Source organism: Rhinopithecus roxellana, chromosome 19 (assembly GCF_007565055.1).
Source record: "Rhinopithecus roxellana isolate Shanxi Qingling chromosome 19, ASM756505v1, whole genome shotgun sequence".
Classification (NCBI taxonomy): Eukaryota; Metazoa; Chordata; class Mammalia; order Primates; family Cercopithecidae; genus Rhinopithecus; species Rhinopithecus roxellana.
In genome coordinates this window covers 27,333,020-27,353,068 of record NC_044567.1, presented here as the reverse complement: position 1 = coordinate 27,353,068, position 20,049 = coordinate 27,333,020, and the positions used below count along the sequence as shown (strand labels likewise).

Here is a 20,049-nt window from a genome sequence, read left to right as displayed (position 1 = left end):
GCCACCACTCCCAGCTAACTTTTGTATTTTTAGTGGAGACTTGATTTCATCATGTTGGCCAGGCTGTTCTCAAACTCCTGGCCTCAAGTGATCCAACTGCCTTGGCCTCCAAAAGTGCTGGGATTACAGGTGTGAGCCATTGCACCCAGCCCAATGGTGACTCTTGACTCACCACCAGATACTTGACAGTTATGCACAAAGCAGTAGCTATGCAGAGGGACGGCTTCCCACTGACCTCCCATGAGCTTGTTTTGCCATCCTATTTTGGGGCTAGATGTACATAGCTTCTCAGATTGACCAAATAGTAATCTCTTCTCTGATCCCCAACTTTTCTCCTTGACCTTCACTTTCTTGGCTCCCCTTACAAGACCTCATCCTAGAATACATTTCCTATCCCGTAAGTAGTAGTTCTGCTTCCCTGGATAACCTCTGACTATATACTACGTAGACTGAAAAATCCAGGCGGGTGCTTACTTACTCTAAGGATTATTTGGTTCCAAGAAACAGAAAGTCACGCTGAACTAATTTAAGCAAAAATGGGGGCCTTTATTGGCTGATGTTCTCAAACCACGAAAGTGCTAGAGTGACTAGAGCCAGGAATTTAAAAACTGTCAGTCTCTTATCTCTGCTGCTCTTTTCCTGTTAGCTTTATTCTTCCCTCCATGGGGAAAGGCTGATCAGCCCAGCTTGGGTCATGCATCCACCACATGGACTAATCACAGGCTAGAGGAATGAGGCATTATCACTGATCCACCTGGGTCACTTGCCCACCTCCGTGATTTGGAATTGAGCCTATTATTAGAAAAAAGTGTAGCATGAATGTGGCTGCTGGGAGAATTGTAAGCCAGGAAACTACCTCCAGTTACATCTACTACACTACATTTAATAAAATTAAACTGGGCTATTTTGAGCATAACAAAAGCCCTTTCTAGCTAACACATTTAAAGACATATCTAGTAGTTGGAGGACACAAATAAGTTGCATAGGCCCTTCATAGAAACTGATATTACAGGCCGGGCGTTGTGGCTCACACCTGCAATCCCAGCACTTTGGGAGGCCGAGGCGGGTGGATCATCTGAGGTCAAGAGTTCGAGACCAGCCTGGCCAACATGGTAAAGCCCCGTCTCTACTAATAATACAAAAATTAGCCAGGTATGGTGGCGCATGCCTGTATTTGCAGCTACTCGGGACGCTGAGGCAGGAGAATCACTTGAACCCGGGAGGCAGAGGTTGCAGTGATCTGAGATTGCTGCACTCGTCTGGGCAACAAGGGCAAAAAAGAATCTGATATTACACTAAAATGCATTGAGAGAGTTTTTTGTTTTTTGTTTTTTTTTGAGATGGAGTCATGCTCTGTCCCCCAGGCTGGAGTGCAGCGGTGCAATCTTGGCTCACTGCAAGCTCCACCTCCCGGGTTCACACCATTCTCCTGCCTCAGCCTCCTGAGTAATTGGGACTACAGGCACCCGCCACCAAGCCTGGCTAATTTTTTGCATTTTTAGTAGAAATGGGGTTTCACCATGTTAGCCAGGATGGTCTAGATCTCCTGACCTCATGATCCACCCGCCTTGGACTCCCAAAGTGCTGGTATTACCGGCATGAGCCACCGCACCCAGCTTGAGAGCTTTTCGTACTTCACTGGAAATCTTACGAACATCAGGTTATTATTGAGGATCTTTAGATGGAGCTCCAAAATGTGTCTCACTAGAGGCTTGCTAAGATGGGCAGGAGACATTCTGACAGTGAAAGAAGGGTGAGAAGAGAAATATAAGTCTTTTTTTTTTTTTTTTTTTTTTTTGAGATGGAGTCTCGCTCTGTCGCCCAGGCTGGAGTGCAGTGGCCGGATCTCAGCTCACTGCAAGCTCCGCCTCCCGGGTTTACGCCATTCTCCTGCCTCAGCCTCCCGAGTAGCTGGGACTACAGGCGCCCGCCACCTCGCCCGGCTAGTTTTTGGTATTTTTTAGTAGAGACGGGGTTTCACCGTGTTAGCCAGGATGGTCTCGATCTCCTGACCTCGTGATCCGCCCGTCTCGGCCTCCCAAAGTGCTGGGATTACAGGCTTGAGCCACCGCGCCCGGCCTAAGTCTTTTTTTTTTTAAGATGGAGTCTTGCTCTGTTGCCCAGGCTGGAACGCAGAGGCACAATCTTGGTTCACAGCAACCTCTGCTGCCCAGGTTCATGGGATTCTCCTGCCTCAGCCTCCCAAGTAGCTGGGATTACAGGCACACACTACCACATTCAGCTTTTTTTTTCTTTTTTTAGTAGAGATAAGGTTTCACCTTATTGGCCAGGCTGGTCTCGAACTCCTAGCCTCATGAGATCTGCCAGCCTTGGCCTCCCAAAGTGCTGGGATTACAGGTGGTGAGCCACTGTGCCCAGCCAAGAGCGATATAAGTCTTAATTAGGAAGCAAAGGAAGTGAAAGATGGAGAAGATTACATCTTTACTACATTGAGTCTCTCCATCCATAAACATATTTAATAATGTCTCCATTTGTTTAAGAATTATTTTATGTCTTTAAATAAAGGCTATAAGTTTTCTCCATGAATGTTTTGGCCATATTTTATTAGACTTATTTCTAGATACTTTATAGATTTTGATACTATTATAAATGGTATTTAAAAAATTATTCTAATTGCTTGCTATTAATATATAAGAAAGTATTTCCCCCTCCAGCATCCCAGGCATCTTATATCCAGAAACTTTAGAGAACTTTCTCATTAGTTCTAAGAATTTATCTGGAGAGGCTCTTGAATTTTCTCTGTATTGTCTCCTAATTTTTCACATTCAAGTTAATTTTTCTAAGGTGAAAAATCCAAATTAAGTAATGCAAGCCTAGGACTCTAATATCCTATGTTAATGTTTTATGCCTTAACAACTGACAAAATTTATCTAGCTCTTACTGGAAATCATATTGGTCTATGGAAGTGCTTTGCAACATGTGTTCCATCAGCCAGGAGAAAGTTCTCATTTTTCATACTACATTCTTTTCTTGGAGATTCACAAAGGCCCTGAGAAGTCCTGCAAAGAAACTTCTCAAAATTGGGTAAACCCTGCATTCCAAACTGACTTCATCATGGAACCCCCTTCAAAACAATACTTTCCAGCCTTCTGAAGGAACTACTTTTTATAAAGAACACACTTTGGGAAATGATGGTCTAACGAAACGAGTCATGAAAACTGGGTAACCCCAGGATTTTCTCAAGAATCTACTCTCTCATTCACAATGTTCTACGGAAGCTAAGCTGGGTGGAATAAGGCTGTATCTGGCTTTTTCTTTTTCTATTCTTCAGTCTGTAACAATAATTCCCTGTGGGTTAATGCCGGCATCTGAAAGAAAGAAAAATATGCACATTACATCTCATGAGGCTACCCAGTATGTCTGTTCCTCAGCAAAGGGTCACAGCTGGTCTCAGTGGGAGGGTTGTCCTTGGAATTCCCATCAGTATCTCTTAACCGATGTTGAGATCACATTTTCTGTTTCTGTTTCCCTTCCTGCTCAACCCTAGGCCACCAGCTCTCATGCTGTGTGCTTTTCCTTACATTATACAGAACCACAAGTGTTTATCAAAAGCTGTTCTTTCTGTGTTCTGCATTATGTACAAAGGCTAAAAAATTGACAGAGTACAACTAAATAAATGGAAATATAAAAGCTCCACAAGTAGGAACGTATTTTATTGGGGGAAAAAAAGCTGTGATGTAAGTTTTCCTTGGATTGCTATTTCTGATCACGGTGCTTATTACATTATTGGAAAGGATAATAATGAGTGTCTACCTTAGTGGGTCTCACATCAAACTTACTTGAGGAGCTCTGAAAAAATACAGGTTTTTCCCCAACTGGGACCCTCTGAATTAGAATCTCCACTGAGAAGCCTAAGCACTTGTATTTTTAAATGCTCTGGACTTCATTCTCTGGCATTTATTATGTGGCCTTTCCTTTTAAATAAATCATCTTTCAAAGTGGTCTTGCCTATATTTTTTTCCTGACTTCGATTTAAAATAACAATAAAGAATATTTTTAAAGAAAAAAAATCAGTTCCGGCCAGAAGTGACAGCTCATGCCTGTAATCCCAGCACTTTGGGGGGCCAAGGCAAGAGGATAGCTTGAGCCTAGGAGTTCAAGACTTGCCTGGGCAACATAGGGAGACTATGTCTCGACCAAAAACAAAACAAAACAAAACAAAACAAAAAAAAAAACAGCCCGGTGTGATAGCTCATGCTTGTAGTCCCAGCTACTCAGGAGGCTGAGGTGGGAGAATCACTTGAGCCCAGGAGGCTGAGGCTGCAGTGAGCCATGAATGCACCACTGCACTTCAGCCTGGGTGACAGAGTGAGACCCTGTCTCAAAACAAAACAAAACAAACAAAACAAAACAGAACAGAACAACCTTCCAAACACAAACAAATGATGTTTTTTCCATGTCTGGCTCTGATCGTTGTTCATATAGAGAAATTCTGGAATTCTGAATTTGTCACTTACCATTTTTAAAAAAATTTCCATGCTACCATACAGTAATAGTAATTGTCATTTTTAGCAATTGCATGATATTCCAACATGTATTTATTTGTATCATAACTTAGCTAACCATTCCTTTACTATCAGACATTTAAGCTATTTCTCTATTTTTAGTTGCCTTAAGGAGCTTGATATGTATGAACTTTGCTTTTGTTTTGAATCAATTCCCTTGGGATAATTTTCTGGAAGTCTGGTTATTGGGTCACAGGATATGAACTTTTTTTTTTTTTTTTGAAATGGAGTCTCGCTCTGTCACCCAGGCTGGAGTGCAGTGGCCGGATCTCAGCTCACTGCAAGCTCCACCTCCCCGGTTCACGCCATTCTCCTCCCTCAGCCTCCCGAGTAGCTGGGACTACAGGGGCCCGCCACCTCACCTGGCTAGTTTTTTGTATTTTTTAGTAGAGACAGGGTTTCACCGTGTTAGCCAGGATGGTCTCCATCTCTTGACCTCCTGATCCGCCCATCTCGGACTCCCAAAGGGCTGGGATTACAGGCTTGAGCCACCGCGCCCGGCCGATATGAACATTTTTTATGTCTCTTGTTAATGATTACTAAATTGCTTCCCAAAAGGTCGAACAAATTCATAAAGCCATGCCCCAACTCCATGACATAACTGCTGAGGTTTTCAGGGAGGGGCAGACAATACTAGAAGTCTGTTGGGTTTTCCCATGACAAATCAATAAACGACTCCAAATATGTAAGTCATATTACCTTACCTAAGAAGAAAGGCAAGAAGCCTATTAATAAGAATAGTAAGTATTATGGCACTGCTCGACTATCTCATCCTCTATGGGTCAGCACTTTCCTTGCATTTTTTCTATTATATAATTCTATAATTCTAATATATATTCAATAATTCTCAAATAACCCTAGGAAGTTAGATCTTGCTGCTCCTCAGTTCACAGATGAGACGAGGGTGGGAAGAGAGGTTCAATGCCTTGCCCAAGGGTTACACAGTGAGTTAGTATTGTAATGTGGATTTGAACCCTGTATTGTTGGGCTTTAAAATTTTATTATTTCATCTTTTTTAAAAACTTAAAAAAATTTTTTTTTTGTTTTCCTCTTTCTTTGCTGCTTGAATCAGAATGAACCCTGTGTTTTACAACTGCTGCTATGCTATCAGGTTGGTGCAAAAGTGATTGTGAGTTTTGCCATTACACTTTACTTTTTTTTTTTGAGACAAAGTCTTGCTCTGTCACCCAGGCTGGAGTGCAGTGGCATGACCTTAGCTCACTGCAACCTCTGCCTCCCAGGCTCAAGCGATTCTCCTGCCCCAGCCTCCCTGGTAGCTGGGATTACAGGTGTGTGCCACCATGTCCAGCTAATTTTTGTATTTTTAGTAGAGACAGGGTTTCACCATATTGCCAGGCTGGTCTCGAACTCCTGACCTCAAGGGATCCACCCACCTTAGCATTCCAAAGTGCTGGGATTACAGGCGTGAGCCACCATGCCCGGCCTTATAGTTTACTTTCAATGGCAAAACCCGCAATTACTTCTGAACCAACCTAATAAATTTCACACCATTGATTCCTAAAGCAGTCCCAAAATCTCACCAGCTAGGTGCCTCCTAATTCATAAATTGGCTGTAAAATGGAATATGATACAATAGATGCAGTAGGTTACAGATATCCACAATGTCCTGCTGCTTCTCCCATCAAGAGGTGGTCTATTGACCCTCCCCTTAAGTCTGGGCTGGCCTGTGACTTTTTTTGACCAATAGAATGCAGCATCGCTACATCACACCCAGACTTAGGTCTGACAGTTTCAGTGTTCACCTTTTTGGAGCCCCGAGCCACTACGTAAAGAGGACCAGTCTTTCTAGAGAGACCACAGAAGAAAGAAATGTGTGGCCAGCCCAGCTTTTTCAGCCATCACTGCTGAGGCTCTAGACATGATTGTCACCATCTTGGATCCTCTATCCTCAGTTAAGTCACCCAGTTGGCAACATGTGGAACAGAAACAAACCATCCCTGATGAGCTAAGAATCAGCTGTTGTTTTAAATGCTGTTAAATATTGAGGTGCTCTGTTATGCAACAAAAATAACTGAAGCAATAGGGTTTATTTTGGTGAAAACCAGATGCAGAAAGAGTATCAGCAATATGTCCAGTCTTCCCTAACCCTAACACAAGCAGAATAAAACTCACTGACATTTACCACCTCTCATGCCACCTAGCACTTAACCTCTATCATGACACTGACTCTGTTGCACCCAGCCTTAACTTAAGTACATGTCTCCCTTCCCTACCAGATTAGGTGTAAATTACCTTGGTAACCACAGCCTTTTACACAAGGCCTGGCACAAAAGAGTTGCTTAATACATATTTGTTGAATGAACTTTGACTTACTCTTGATTGATTGATGAAAGCACTTGAAATGGAATAATAGCTCTTATTTTTTGTGCTCAGCATTGTGCAAAGTATTTTACATAGATTATTCCATTTAATCTTCACAATGATCCCATGAAATAGGTCCTATGATTATCTTCATTTTACAGATGAGGAAACTAAAAGGCTAGGTAACTTGCTTGAGGTCACACTGCTAGGGGCCAACACAGATTCAAACCCCACTTTGCAAAGAGAAAATATTTTCTTATGAAACATTTCAATCACACAAGTAACTATAGAGATGAATACAACACACACCAATGTACTTCTGCTTCTGCAAAGCCTTAATCTTTTATATTTGCTTCAAGTCTTTACAACGCTTTTACATAAATAAAACATTACAGATTCAGGTTAAGTTCCTTGTGTACTTGCCACTGGGAGGGTACACAGTGAACTTCAACTGATCTATATCCTTCTCTTCTTCCTTTATCCTTGATCCCAAGATAACTATCAACCTGAATCTGGTGACACTCATGACAGGCAACTCAGGCCTGTTTTTGTTTTTTCAACATATGCATGCAGTCACAGGCAATGTTTTGTGGGTTTAAAAAACTACATAAAAGGAACCATATTGTTTACACCCTGCCGTGCCAGAAATGTCTTTTTCTCAGTCAATAAATATATTTTTGAGATTCATCCATGTTAATATATGTAGCTTTTTGATGCTATGTAATATTTCACTGTAGGACTACACCATAATTTATTTAGTCATTCACCTGTTGATGGACAGTGTTTTCAAAAAGAAATTTTTTTTGTTGCTATTACAAACAATGTCTCAATGGACATTTGTATACCTCTCCCTAAGCAGATCAGTAACAGTTTCCACGTAAGAGTCCAGTTGCCGGATTGCAGTTTACACACTTTTTTTTTTTTTTTGAGACGGAGTCTTGCTCTGTCGCCCAGGCTGGAGTGCAGTGGCCGGATCTCAGCTCACTGCAAGCTCCGCCTCCCGGGTTCCCGCCATTCTCCTGCCTCAGCCTCCCGAGTAGCTGGGACTACAGGCGCCTGCCACCTCGCCCAGCTAGTTTTTTTTGTATTTTTTAGTAGAGACGGGGTTTTACCGTGTTAGCCAGGATGGTCTCGATCTCCTGACCTCGTGATCCGCCCATCTCGGCCTCCCAAAGTGCTGGGATTACAGGCTTGCGCCACCGCGCCTGGCCGTTTACACACATTTTTTTTTTTTTTTTTTTGAGACGGAGTCTTGCTCTGTCGCCCGGTCTGGAGTGCAGTGGCCGGATCTCAGGTCACTGCAAGCTCCGCCTCCCGGGTTTACGCCATTCTCCTGCCTCAGCCTCCGGAGTAGCTGGGACTACAGGCGCCCGCCACCTCGCCCGGCTAGTTTTTTGTATTTTTAGTAGAGACGGGGTTTCACCGTGTTGGCCAGGATGGTCTCGATCTCCTGACCTCGTGATCCGCCCGTCTCGGCCTCCCAAAGTGCTGGGATTACAGGCTTGAGCCACCGCGCCCGGCCCGTTTACACACATTTTTAAGTCTACTAGAGTTTTCCCAAATTGTTGTGCAAAGTGGTTGTGCTGATTAATATTCCCAGAGCCCAGTTTCTTAAACACTATGCAATTGTCTTTTTTTTTTTTGACAGGGTCTCACTCTGTTGCCCTGGCTGGAATGCAGTCGTGCGATCATAGCTCACTGCAGCTTTGATCTCCCAGCCTCAAGTGATTCTCCCGCTTCTACCTCCCAAGTAGCTGGGACTACAGGTACATGTCATCATGCCCAAGTAATTCATTTTACTTTTATTTTTAGTAGAGACGAGGTTTCGCTATGTTGCCTAGACTGGTCTCGAACTCCTGGATTCAAGCAATCCTCCCACTTCAGCCTCCCAAAGCACTGGGATTATAGGCATGAGATACCGCACCCAACCGTAAGCAAAAATCTTGATATCAGTTCTAGGGTTGTCACCAAACAAGTGTTTTTAAAGTATCTGTGCTGGGCAAGGCAATACTTTAGGCTTCTGCAGCAATTAAATGAATGAAGTCATTGCAGTGTGTGCACAAAACCCTAAGAGGTCTGGTTGGTTGTGTCATGGTAGATAGCCCTAGCTCTGTTAGAACTCATCCCCAACTACAAAAGTGTCTCGGAGGGTCATGCAGGTCAAGCCCTGCACAGGGGCATCCAACCCAAGGGCAAGTAGGGGCTGAAATCCAGGCTGGGCTTCTGCACTCCACTCACTACGAAGCTTCGCACAGGACTGTGCCTGTCTAGGGAGTGGAACACCTGTTGCCTAATTTGCATAATGCCACTGAATAGGCTCATGGCAGTCCCAGGTAGAATGCATTCATCTGTGGGAAACTGGTGTGCCTGATCAAATGGGAGACAGAGATTACTAAGAAATTTGCTAGGTTTTAGAATAGGTAAAGCCAGAAAATGGTTCCAGAGGAATAGCAGGGGGTGTGTGGAGGTTGGTGGCAATGGAAAATTTGGGTGCAGTGTCCAAGCTCTCATATTGCTATATACTCTGCCCCATCACTCCTGGGAGTAGGTCACCTTGGCCAAATGTGTCATCCCCAGGGAAGCTCCTGTTTCCCTGCAGTTCTGTGAGACTTCTGGGTCTTGCTGTTTCAGACCATCTCAGCTGCAACTGTGTGCCTAAGGGTATGAAAATTAACAAAATAAATATGGTACATGAGATTACAAACCTCACCCAGAAAGGGTTCACTGCAGTTTCCCTACAGATTCAAGCAATTCAAATGCCCATACACAGGCATCCAGTATGGTTGGGTGGCCTCCAGGAGGATCTCAATAGCTGGACCAGAAGATATCTCCCATGGAATCAAATGAAGTAAGTAACACTGTTTGATGATTTAATTGCTTCTCTATATGCATGAACCTTGCTGTAGTTAAAGGACCTAAATTGGCTGTGGACAGAACTTCACCCTACCTGAAAGAGTCTGCAGAGTTTCTTAGGCTCCATTTCTAAACTAAATTGCAATTGGAAGAAGCTGGGAAGAATGGAGGGGGCTCTGGGAAGCTGGGAAATATGGCCAACCATATTCTTGACAGCCACCCATTAAACAGAACCAGAATCAGGATCTTAAATAGCTAGCTAAAAAATTCCCAAGTAGTATGTGGTGGTAATGATGCCTGGGTAGCAGGCCCCTTCATCACAGCCCCGTGGATGGGGCTCCTGCCCTGGGAAGCCAGGGCACCTGAGATCCAGAGGGGAGGCAGGGGACAGCCCTCTTTTATCACGTTCTGAATGACATCACATTCCCTTTTACCAACTGCTGTCCATGGTTCAAGAAAGACGGGCACTGTGTTAATTTCCTAGGGCCTCTGTAACAAAATACTGCAAACTGAGTGGCTTAAGACAGCAGAAATTTATTGTATCACAGTTCTAGTGGGAAGTCCAAATCAAGGTGTCAGCAGGGCCATGCTCCCTCTCTGAAACCTGTAGGGGAATCCTTCCTTGCCTCTTCCTTACTTCTGGTGGTTTGCTGTCAATCTGGCATTCTTTGGCTTATAGACACATTAATTCAATTCTCTGTCCTCACATGGTGCTGTCTCTGTGTCTCCCTGCCTTCACATGGTTGTCTTCTGTTTTTCTGAGACAGAGTCTCGCTCTGTCGCCCAGGCTGGAGTGGAGTGGCGCGATCTCGGCTCACTGCAAGCTCTGCCTCCCCGGTTCATGCCATTCTTCTGCTACAGCCTCCCAACTAGCTGGAACTAGAGGCACCCGCCACCATGCCTGGCTAATTTTTTTGTATTTTTAGTAGAGACAGGGTTTCACCATGTTAGCCAGGATGGTCTTGACCTCCTGACCTCGTGATCCACCCGCCTCAGCCTCCCAGAGTGCTGGGATTACAGGCCTAAGCCACCGTGCCAGACCAAAACATCATTCACCTAGGCTGGAGTGTGATGGCACCATCACAGCTCACTGCAGCCTCAACCTTTCAGGCTCAAGTGATCCTCCCACCTCAGCCTCCCAAGTAGTTAGGATCACAGGCACACGCCACCATGCTGCGCTAATTTTTTGTATTTTTAGTAGAGACAGAGTTTCACCGTGTTAGCCAGGATGGTCTCGATCTCCCGACCCTGTGATCCACCCACCTTGGCCTACCAAAGTGCTGGGATTACATGCGTGAGCCACCGCGCCCAGCCTGGTTGTCTTCTTATAAAGATGCCAGTCACATTGGAGTCGGGGTCTAACCTATCCCAGGATGACTTCAGCTTAACTAACGACATTTGCAACAGCCCTGTTCCCACATAAGGTCACATTCGGAGGTACTGGGGGTTAGGGTTTCAACATTCTTTTTGAAGGGACATAATTCCACCCATAACAGACCTGTTTCTGTATAAACTGCTCCCTTGGTCTCTGGATTTGCCTCCAGTGGCAGTACAGTGAGTTGGTTAATCCATGGGTTCCAAGTCAGATAGCTTGGGTGAAAATCTTGCCATTGCTGTCGTGTGACTAAGGTCTGTGAAACAGAAATACAGTGATACAGATTGCTGTGATACAGAAATAAATACAGATAACAAGAGTATCTAGTATTTGAGGTTGATGGAGTATTAGGATAAAGGACTCTGCATGGTGCTGGGCATTAAGTGCTCATTAAGCCTTAGTTACTTACGTGCCATTAGTATTGTTATTCCCCAGCTCTTTCCATTGACTTTTCTAGGAGTGGGTTATTTATTCTTCCCTGCAGACACACATGGTCCTGGGGCATAACCAAATGCATCTCCATTTTAAGAGAACTGGGAGTGGGGTGGAGTGTGGGAGGGCTCCTTCAGTGTATACATATAGAGGCAGTTCATCTTTATTAGCACTAAAAAAGTTCTTTATGTAGATGCTTTCAATAGAAAAGTAGGGCATTTCTCAAACATGTGCCCCTGAAATTGGAGGGACTGCCAAGAGAAGAAAACCAACGGACTAATTTTTTTTTTTTTTCATACAGATCTTGATATGTTGCCCAGGCTGGAGTGCAGTGGTGTGATTGTAGCTCACTGCAACCTTGAACTCCTGGGCTCAAGCCATCCCTCCCCCTCAGTCTCTGGAGTAGTTAGGACTACAGGAATGCACCACCACATCCAGCTAGTTTTTTTTTTTTTTGAGATAGGGTCTCACTCTGTTGCCCAGGCTGCTATGCAGTGGCACAATCACTGTTCACTGCAGCCTCAACCTCCTGGAGTCAAGCAGATCCTCCTGCCTCAGCCTCCTGAGTAGCTGGGACTACAGGCGAGTGCCACTATGCCCAGTTAATGTTTTTTATTTTTTGTAGAGACAGGGTCTTATTATGTTGCCTAAGCTGGTATTGAACTCCTAGGCTCAAGCACTCCTCCTGCCTCCCAAAGTGTTGGGATTATAGGTGTGAACCACTGCACCTGGCCATATATTGAGCTAATTTCTAAAATTTTCTTGTAGAGATACGGTCTTGCTACGTTGCCCATGCTGCTCTTGAACTCCTAGCCTCAAGCGATCTTCCTGCCTTGCCTCTCAAAGCTCTGGGATTATAGGTGTGAGCCACTGTGCCCAGTTCAAAACTAGCTAACTGTTTCTTGTTTTTGTTTTTTCTTTTTTTGAGACAGAGTCTCACTTTGTTGCCTGGGCTATAGCGCAGTGGTGTGATGATAGCTCATTACAGCCTCAACCTCCTGGACGCAAGCAATCCTCCCGCCTCAGCTCTGCAAGTAGCGAGGACTAAAGGCAATTACCAGCCTGTTTAGCTAAATTTTAAAATGTTTGTAGAGATGGGGTTTTGCCATTTTGTCCAGGCTGGTCTTGAACTCCTGGGCTCAAGCGATCCTTCTGCCATGGCCTCTCAAAGTGCTGGGATTACATGCATGAGAATTAGCTACCTTTTTAAAAGAGACTCACAAGGTGACATTTACCTTGATGGATTTTCCCATGGTCCTGTGTTAGGCTTTAAAACAGGTTCAGAAACTTCACCATGTTCAAGTCCCAGAACTGAAAGCTGACTCATACTAAAAATATTCACATGATGTACAAGATATGAAAAATGAGAGAGGGTAGGTTATATAATTTATAATGATAAAAATGTATTGGTGGACCAGTGCCTTTCATCGGTCTGATCACGGCTTCTCTCCTTAGTGAGAATGACCAGAAGGCTGCTGGGTGGGTACAGAGTCAGAGTGAGAGGATTGGGTCATGTAATTTAAGTGAATAATAGCACTGGGTTCAGATCTGACCAGTTTGACTTCTCAGAGAGCCCAGCTTCTTGATTAATGAGACTGGATACCTTCTTCCTTTCACAGACACTTACTACTTCTTCTGTTTTTATTTTTTGGTCTCCTTTGAATCCTTCTATTTTTTACCTTCTTATTCTGGCTGACTTATTCCTTTTGGATGAAATGTTTTGCTCTATTCACCAGATTCTAATTTTTTGTTGTTGTTGTTAAGGTCAGGATTAGAGTCTGACAGAAATGATCCATAACTAATCTGAACAGAAAAAGGCCATATTTATAAGACCATGCAAATTATTTCAGGGTGTTGAGGACATCCTTGATGTCCCAGGTTAAATTCCTATGCATCCTAGGTTAAAATTCCTGCCTTAAGCAGACCTTGCCCATTTTTGAGCTGACAAAGCTGAAGCCTAACAATGTTATCTTATTTTCCTCATGGCCAAGTTCTTAGGATCACCTTCCATCCTCACCTCTCTTCTCATTCCTCTACCTACAAATCTTCTATTAGGCCCACCTCAGTGACCTTGGAACTGCTCAGACCTTGTGGATACTTTCTCAACCACATGTACTGGGTTGAGGTCTAATGGTGATTGTAGTCAATCCTATTTTCTCATCTTTCCCCCTTTGACTTGTACCTTGCACTTTCTCTAGTATTCCAGTTAACACGCTCATTCCTTCCCTCATTCCTTTTTTCTGGTAGGCTGTGCCCATGTCCCCTTGCACTGGGTACGACTGACATATTTCTCTCATTCACCCCGGTCTTTGTCCTTCCTTCTCATAACCATATTCATAGCCCCATCTCCCTCTTTTACTCCTTCCACCTCCCTGTTTTTCTTTCCTACCAATGCTTCCAGGGTTTACATCCCTGGACATAATTTTCTCAGTTTCTTTCTATTCCTACCTGCACTACTGCTAAGCATTTTCTTTTCTTTTCTTCCCCCCCCCCCCCCCCCCCGAGATGGAATCTTGCTCTGTCGCCCAGGCGGGAGTGCAGTGGTGCAATCTCAGCTCACTGCAACCTCTGATCCCAGGGTTCAAGTGATTCTCCTGCCTCAGCCACCCGAGTAGCTGGGATTACAGGTGCGCACCACGCCCGGCTAATTTTTGTATTTTTAGTAGAGACTGGGTTTCACCATGTTGCCCAAGCTAGTCTTGAACTCCTGACCTCGTGATCCATCGGCCTCAGCCTCCCAAAGTGCTGGGATTACAGGTGTGAGCCACCGTGCCCGGCCTAACATTGTCTTTGTTTAAAATATCTTTTTAAACGTGATTTTCAAACCATATTTGTATTTCCCATTCAGACCACTCCTCTGAGCTCCAGACTTGCATATCCAACCTAATTACCACTTGCACCTCGATGTCACAAAAACAATGGGTCAAAAATGAAACCAACACTTCTCTGCCCCCAGTTTTCTCCTTCTCAGGAAATTGTACCCCAGTTCACATTGTAACTCAAGCCAGAAGAATCATCATTTGTTGTTCCTTTTTCTTTACCACCACCAACATGAGTAAGTCTGCGGCTCTTTCAAAATATATCTTAAGTCCAAAGCAGGGTCTTCATCCCCAGAGCACAATCCTTAGCTCAAACTAGCATCATTTCTTACCTGAACCACGTCCAGCATCCTCTTTAACTACTCTCCCTGATTCGACACTGGTCTCCCTCTAATCTGTTCTTCCCACAGCAGCTACAGCTTGCTTTTAAAAACAGAAATTATATTACGTCACTCTCTACTTAACAGCTTCCTATTCATTCACGAAACACATTTTTACTGAACATCCTCTATTTACCAGGCCCTCAAAAATCTCTGCCCTCATGAAATAATGAAGTCTAGACAGGGGTAAGGGTTATGAAGGAAATAAGGGGTGAGGGATGGGAAATTTATGTGTGTTTGCATGTGTGTGTGTGTGTGTGTGGTTACAATTTAAAATAGAGAGTCCAGGCCGGGCGCGGTGGCTCAAGTCTGTAATCCTAGCATTTTGGGAGGCCAAGGCGGACGGATCACCTAAGGTTAGGAGTATGAGACCAGCCTGACCAGCATGGTGAAACTCTGTCTCTACTAAAAATACAAAAAAATTTAGCTGAGCATGGTGGCATATGCCTGTAGTGGGACTACTCTGGCGGCTGAGGGAGGAGAATCGCTTGAACCCGGGAGGTGGAGGTTGCGGTAAGCTGAGATGGTGCCACTGCACTCCAGCCTGGGTGACAGAGACTCCTTCACAAAAAATAAAAAATAAAATAAAATAAAACAGAGAGACCAGGGGAGACTTCACTGAGTCTGAGTAGCTTACTTTTGAGCAAAGGACTTGGAAGAGGTGAGAGTGAGCTTTGCAGAATATTCCATGTGAAGGGAGGCCCTGAGGTAGAGTCATGCCTGGCTTTGGGACTGAGCAGAGTAGAATAAAATCCAAGCTTCACTATTTAGTGTGGCAAATACTAAGTATTTACTGAGGCAGCCCAGGCCCCTATTCCCCCAAAAAACAAAGACAAGAAACGATCCTCTTTATCTCCTTTCCTGACACTCCCTCCCTCAATACATACCATCCACACTGGTCTTCCAGTTTACCAGAAGTTGCTTCCTACTTTTCCTGTGTTGTGCATCTGCTAGGAATACTCCTCCAACCCTTATGCCCCTACACAATTTGCAAGGCTGGTTCCTTCTCATCCAATAGGTCTCAGTTTAAATTTCACTTTAGGCCTTTTCTGACCACAGGACCTAAAACAGGGCTCTTTTACTTTCTTTCCTGTGTCAGTTTCTTATTTGTTTCTTTCCTGACATCTACCACACCATGCAATTGGGATTCATATATATATGAATTTGACTTAAATCTCATTATAGTAAATGGCATCTGTCATTTAAATTTGCATTTGATCACTAGTGAAGATTAAGCATTTTCCCAAGTAATTGTTAGTTCTCAGCATTATCTATTTTCCTATATTTTGGCCAAAGAAATGCTCATTTAAAGTCACTTTGTTTTAAGGATGAGAGCAGGACTGACCAGTCAAAACCCTACCCTCTCCATTTATTTTGGGGAATTTATTTTCCCAAGTTCCTGGCAGAGATAGTGACTCACTGTGACTATCTCTGCAAGAATCATTCCACAACCCAAACCAATTCAGAGAAAAGTGTTTCATTTCGATGACATCAAGTTGTGAAAACGGGCAAGAAAGTTGCATTTGAGGGGTACCAGGTTTCACCATTACGCAGTTAATTGAGCAATTATTAATGGCCAACCCAATTATACGCTACAAGGAAATGACGGTCACAGGGAAGCTCAAAGCCCTGAAGGGAGTGAAGCCCTGCTCCTCACCCGCCCCTCTGCCTTTTCCAGGGCGCTCTCCGTCTCGAGGCAGGAGATGGCCTGGTTGACCCTTCGAGCCAAGGCGGGAGAACCGGTGCTGGGCTGGCGGGGTAGGGCATCAAGGGTCCTCCGAGTTCTGTACCGTCCAGCCCGGCCCCTCCGCCGGGCACCGACGAGATGACGGCTCCTCTCGCGAGAGCTCGAGCAAGACCCGGCTCGGGGCGGCGGCTGGATGTTAGCCCAGCGCTTTAGACCGCGCCCCCTCTGGCGCAGCTGGCAGAGGCGCGGCGGAGGCACTGCCGCGAGCTGCCGGTGGCGCGCACGCGCAGGTGAGCGGGGCGGGCTCGGGAGCGCGGGGGCACGAGGGCGAGGGGCGGGACCTGCGTCGCGCTGCGGGCACGTCGCCGCGAGTCTTCAGTATTTAATGTCTCTGTGTTCCACCGGCCTGGGCGAGCACGTGGGGGAGCTGCGGAAGAGCGGCGCTGCGGGCCGGGCCGCGGGGCACAGCCGGGGGCCGGCGGCGGCGTGCGGACTCCGCACCCCGCAGCCCGACGGTCGCCGAGGAGCTGGTAGGTCGGGGGCCGCTGCGCCGGGGACCCCCTTGCCGGAGCCCCGAAGGCGTCGGCTCAGGGCAATGGGGAGCCTGAGGTGCAGGTGCAGGGTGCGACGCGCGCTCCAGGTACCCCGGGGGCGGGACGCTCCGGACGCAGAGGTGTCCTGGGGGCTCTTGGCCGCCGCGCGCTGTCAGACAGGCCCATCTTTCCCTCCCTCTCCTGCGCTCCTTCTCCTCCTCCCCCGCCGGTTGTCTGCCGGCGGGCTCCTGACAGATCGCGTGTGCGCGGCTCTGGGCGGCGCTCTGCGGCCGCGCCGTCCTCCCCACGCGCGTCACTGTCCTCGGGGGCGGGGGGCGAGGGCGCGGCGCCTGGGTCGCCTCTCTGCGCCTCAACTTTACCGGAGCGCGCACACCCGCCTGCCAGGCTGACCCGAGCGCGTCCCACCCAAGGTCGCCCAGCCCCGCGGGCGTTTACTTTTCAAAGGTCGTGTGTACACAGTCTGAGCCGGAGCTACCCCTTCACTTATGGAACCTCACCCAACTTCTCACCCTCGGCTCGCCCCTGGGAGTTCCGTGCGGCGAGCCAGGGGAACCGGGAAGATGGGCCGGGACATCCGCCGGTTGTGATCCAACCGTGTTTCGGGCTGAGGGACCGTTCGAACCGAGTTGGGGTCTGGAAGTCGGAGGCTCAGGGGCGTCCCTGGGGGATTTGCATTCGTAGCCCCCGCAGGCGTGTCCGGAGGGACGGAGGCCGTCCAGCCTGGGGTGTCTGCCGACCTCACGCCCGGGGACGCCGAGGGTCACGTGTCCGGAGCCGCCTGCGGCCCAGCGCCCCGGGTCCGCGATCAGGAGGGACCGTGCTGGTTTCGGGGTTACGATGTGCTAGGAGAGGCAGTGGCTGGAAGCCTCGAACGCGGGCTTTCTGGCGTTCAACTCTTTTGTGCCCTAGCTAAAGGTCTTCCTGTTTCCCTTCCAGGGAGGGATAGGAGAAAAAAGGTGCTGATCGTGGTGGGCCGTGCTGTGGCGACTCGGAACGGCATGGGAGCCCTGGGCGTTTCGGGATCTTCCTGCCGCGGTTAACACAAACCCGCTGGACTTCGCTCCAGGTGCTTGTCGAGACCTCTCAAGCTGGCTAGGGTGTATGCGCAGGGCAATTAGTGAGGTTAACCTGGGTATCTTTCCCGTACTGTAGTGCGCGTTACTTAGTGTTTAAATTTGTTTCCAGTGAAATTTAGGCTGCTGGACCTGGTGCAACAGTATCTGTTAGTTACTGATCAAGGAACACCGTTCACAAAAAGCTATTAATTCTGGCAACTAGTAACCTTACATGCTCATGTAACTGCTAAGTCCTTCCCAAATTAGTACCTTTTTTTTTTTTTTTACCTCTTTATTTAGAAAGCAAAGCTTGGACTCTTAGCACCACCCATCCACTTTGCTCTTAAAGGTACAGAACATCTTTGAAATGAAGAGGGCTGCCTGACTTGATCATTTATATGATTCCTCTGTTCTTGGCATTCAAGTGGTTCACCTGCTAATTATTTAAGACGTTGAGCACTGGAAGCAAGTGAAGTTTTGTTTTGGGAGCCTTTTGACTTGTGTTGAACCTTTCTTCTTTAACCTCTAACTAGTTTTGTAGGTTCTGCATAATCATTCCTGGGTGTATTCTCTTGGAAATATGGCCTTAGGTTAGAGGAGGTCCTCTGGATCCTACAGGTATGCAACTCACTAAAGCTCGAGTGTATTACTGAATTAAATAGGCTCTGTCTTCATGCATGTTGTTAGATGATGCCTCAGAACTTGCAGGTAACAGATCATAGCCAGTGAGTGAGACAGGTCTAATGGATTTGCGTCTAGGTGGAGTTCCTTGTAGGAATAGCTCCCATCTCCCAGCTGTTTCTAGGAAATGCATTCTCACTTGGCCACTGCAGGGTGACAGTGGAGGTGTCTGTTGTAAGTGGCCTGCTCAGGTGCTGAAGTCGATATGTCTCCAGTGTAAGGTTGCTGAACATCAATATTTAAAAGCAATTTATCTTGCTACCTGGTAACCCAAATTATTCTTGAGCTTTGGACATAGGCTGGGTTGCAGCCATATTTTAGGGGAAGGCTGGTGTTAGCCTCTACAGTATTCCCTTTTCCTGTCCTAAAGACAAATGGAGATTATATTTGTGATACTGGGGACTGCGATAGGTGCTTAAGCGTTGCTCTTCCCCTCTCCTCCCTAAACAAGCCCTGAGACTGACTTTGTTTCTCTTGAATTACTTGAGTGACTTGAATTCTAATAAAAGCACCCCTGTCCTTAGCCTCTGACCCAGAAGCTTGTTTGGGAGGAAAAACAAATTGGTTTCCCTAAGCTTTGCTGGCTAGCCTCCTGGTCCCAGCCTGCAACATGACTTGATTGTGTGTGCATTTCAGGGCTTTGAAGATCAGGCAGCTTGTAGCCAATGTACCCAGAGAACTGACCGTAGAGTTCCCCTAGGTCACTCTTTCCTAAATCTTACCTGTGAGTCTAGAATGATTGGACCTCTCTGTAGCTTGGTCTGTTTTCCTGTTGTGGGGAAATCAGTTGTTTCAGGTATGAGTTGCTTGTCATTCTCAGGCATTTTCTTCCACTCTGGGGAGGTAGTGGATCCTGTGGGCATCTTGTCCCATTGAAATCATCTCATACTATTTGAGAGTTGCTCATCTTTATGGTGGGGGGTGTATTTTAGTCCTAAGTCTTGCTTCTTAGGGCAAGTTCTGTTTCTTCCATGTTCATTCCTGGTGTAACACCTCAGGCAGTTTTCACTTTTAGGATCATTTAACATTAAGTTCCCATCATATGTGGCATCCCACTGAAGGAACCTGCTGACCTTGGTACCTAATTTTAAACTTGGGCTGTGGAAATCATCATCAGTGAGCGTGTTTGGAGTAGGACAGAGTCTGGCTGGAGAAACAGGTAGTGGGGGACCTGGGAACTAAATTTGAGAGGATGTCTCTTTCTTGATAGTTACTGTGCTAGGTGAGTTACAAGCAAATGGCTCCCTAATCCTTTAATCCTTTCACCTGATACAGTGAGGGTGAAGCTGGAGGTCATTCTGGATTGTTTCAGTGGCTGTCACACAAATTCAAATTGAGGGGTAGAGGAACTAGGAAGTAGGGGTG

The 20,049-nt window shown here is 46.1% G+C and overlaps 1 protein-coding gene and 1 long non-coding RNA gene across 4 annotated transcripts in view; one reads left to right on the top strand and one right to left on the bottom strand.

Moving 5' to 3' along the window:
• Window positions 1-2,249: 2,249 nt before the first annotated feature.
• Window positions 2,250-16,545, bottom strand: LOC104675982. The gene is made up of 4 exons (XR_004054991.1): window positions 16,365-16,545; window positions 11,200-11,332; window positions 9,402-9,503; window positions 2,250-3,329 (listed from the first exon to the last, which is right to left on the bottom strand). It is a non-coding gene; the product is annotated as an uncharacterized LOC104675982 (long non-coding RNA).
• A 77-nt stretch (window positions 16,546-16,622) lies between these two features.
• Window positions 16,623-20,049, top strand: part of AKAP1 (A-kinase anchoring protein 1) — a 36,688-nt gene continuing 33,261 nt past the window's right edge. Inside the window, exons 1-2 of one of the 3 annotated variants that reach the window (XM_030923172.1) lie at window positions 16,727-16,924; window positions 17,885-18,014. The gene's annotated coding sequence lies outside the window, so the exon portion shown is untranslated. Of the gene's footprint in view, window positions 16,685-16,720; window positions 16,925-17,884; window positions 18,015-20,049 lie in introns of those variants that run through there. The other 2 variants (XM_030923173.1, XM_010380644.2) reach the window with 2 other exon arrangements.